The following is a 2,921-nucleotide window of genomic DNA, read 5'->3' on the forward strand; positions in this document are numbered from 1 at the left end:
GTTTCCAACCTAATATATATAACCATATATTCCGAAGAATTAGATGGGTGGGTTAAGGAGTGGAAGGGGGCTGAAATTAGTGGCGGAAGAGAAGAAAGTTTAAAAAGGACTTGAAACCTCGTTAAATGAAATACCAGTAAAACAAGGCGCAAACAATTGTTGAACGGCGCTGGGATTAGTCTAAACAGGCAATGAGCTAGAAAACGAAATGGTCGAGAGATTTTCACGAGAGATAGCGGCATCCTAAGAAGTTTCTACTACTATTTCTATCTTCGTCTATTTGTATCTATTTATCTCGTTCTCTCTCTCTCTCTCTCTCTCTCTCTTTCACACAACGATCGGAAGCTTCTTTTCTTACCTGTACTTCGCAGTTTTAGATTTAAATTCTAAGCATGGCATAGCCTAATACTGTCCTTACTTTACTCCTTGGTTCTACTACCCCCTCCTCCCTCTCCTTTCTCTCTCTCTCTCTCTCTCTCTCTCTCTCTCCCTTTTTCTCTTTTTCTCTCTTTCGGCATCTCGAGACCACCCGTTGACACGAACTACTTATATAATTCAACGGTACGAATCCTATTCGATGATCCGAATTACTTTGCGATATTGGTGACACGATTAGGCTGAACTTTTACTAAAACTGGCTTTGTACCGCTTATGAAATGACCCTATTATCGGCGACCTATCTTAGTATTTATCTTACGCCGAACGTGCCATTGTCGTTATTTGTATATGTGTGTGTGTGTATCACCCTCTCTCTCTCTTACTCTCTCTCGTTCTTTCTTTCTCTATCTTTCTCTCTCTCTCTCTCTCTCTCTCTCTCTCTCTCTCTCTCTCTCTTTCTCTCTCTTTCTCATGTCTTTTCTCTCGAGGTATTAAAAGAACCTCTATTCTTTTCCTTTGGCTTCCTTTTCTTTTTCTTTTTCTTTTTCTATTTCTCATTTTTTTTTCTTTTCCTTTTTTCTTTTTTTACAACATTCCTGACATTTTAGCCGACAGAGAATTTTATATATATATATATATATATATATATATATAAAAAGAAAAAAAGAAAAAAATTATGACTAAAAAAAGAAATAAAAAAATAAATTAATACTTTCGGAATTGAAAAAAAAAAAAAAAAAGAAAGGAAAAGAAAGAAAAAATCATATCAAATCATCAAATCTATCGTCGTTCTCTTATCATTATTTTTTCTTCCTAATATTCTTTTAACATTCTTCAATAGTTGAATTAATTTTTGATATGAATAAAGAGTTTTGAGAAAATCAATTAAAATTATAATCCATAATAAATTACAAATAATTCTCATAATAATATTTACAGTTAATATTTTAATTATTATTATTATTTTTATTTCTTTTTTTTTTCCTTTTTTTTTTTTTTTTTTTTTTTTTTTTTTTTTTCTTTTCAATGATACCTCTAAGCAAAGTGTTCAATGAGTATATATGTATAAATATATGTAATTGATCTGGTTGTTCTTGTATTCATACAATGAGACACGATCAAATATAGTTTTTCCTAAACAACAAACGCTTTCGGAGCTTTGAAAAAAAATCTTAGAAGCCTTTCTAACAAAGTTCTTTCTTAGATCCTAAAACAACATCGGTGAGTCGGCCAGGATCCTTTAGAAAATAGAACGCGCGCGAACGATCTTTTCCCTCACCAACGAATAGAAAATTTGAGGTACTGAATTCCTAGACAATTTTCTATTTTGATTCCGCTCCTATTACTGGCCGTTTAAGCCGCGTTTTGCCTTTTTGACAAAGCGACTCGAATCTCTCTTTAGTCCCTCCATTTTATATACATATATATATATATATATACACATATTATATGCGTATTTTTATATACATATATATATATATATAGTGTGTGTGTCTGTGTAGGTGTAGGTATGTGTCTGAGTATTTCTATACGCATTTACGAGGGAATACAAGAACGTACTTTTGGAAAGAAATCTTTTAGGGACAGTTTACACGGATAATCTATCTATCTTTCTCTTTCTAACTCACAGTGCATATTGGCAACGAAGGCAAAAACGAACGATGCTCAATGAACACGCTCGGCCGAACAAGATTTGTCGGTGAGTTAGGGTCGATCCTTGATCTCCTCAATGGCGGATACGGCCTACCTCGATGATCTACACACTGATATTCTTCGAAGGCTCGAAACGTTTCACGGGATGCATCTCTATTTACCATTGAATATGTCTATCCTTCATCCGGTATTCTATAAGGATGTTAGCATTTCTTTTTTTTATATTTTATATCATATTCGACGTGTATTATAATCGTTTTGATTACGTCGTAAATGTTTTAAATGATATTGTACACAATTAAAAATGTGTGAAATTTTTGAATTGAAAAAAAAAATAGATATATATATATTTATAAATATAATGAATGTAAACTAAAATTAATTGCAAATTATAACAAAATCATACTCGTTTATACATATATATATATATATATATATATATATATATATGTATATATGTACATAAGTATATATAGGGTGTATTTATGTTGTAAGATATTATAAAAGAACGATAATTAATAACACGATGATAGGATCGATTCGTAAAATTCTAAATAGAGGGTAGAAGAATACGTAACATTCAGAGATCCTATCTCGATGATATTACTCTCGGTTATTATGACGCGAATTCTTCGCGTAATTCGTGCCCAAGCTCGCCCCTGTGTTAGATCCTTCTCTCTCTCTCTCTCTCGCACATATTGGTTGGGGGTTCATGTTTAGTAGGGATGAGAAGCATGAGATAATTCAAGATGGAGTCAGAGAGTCAGGAGCCCATCTGCTTTATTTATTCTGTTTATATTATATCATAGAGTGAGAAAAAGAGATAGAGAAAGATAGATAGATAAACATTTATATATATATATATATATATATATATATATAAATATTTT

The sequence above is a fragment of the Vespa mandarinia genome, chromosome 8 (genome assembly GCF_050613455.1).
Source record: "Vespa mandarinia isolate Hongniang chromosome 8, ASM5061345v1, whole genome shotgun sequence".
Lineage (NCBI taxonomy): Eukaryota > Metazoa > Arthropoda > Insecta > Hymenoptera > Vespidae > Vespa > Vespa mandarinia.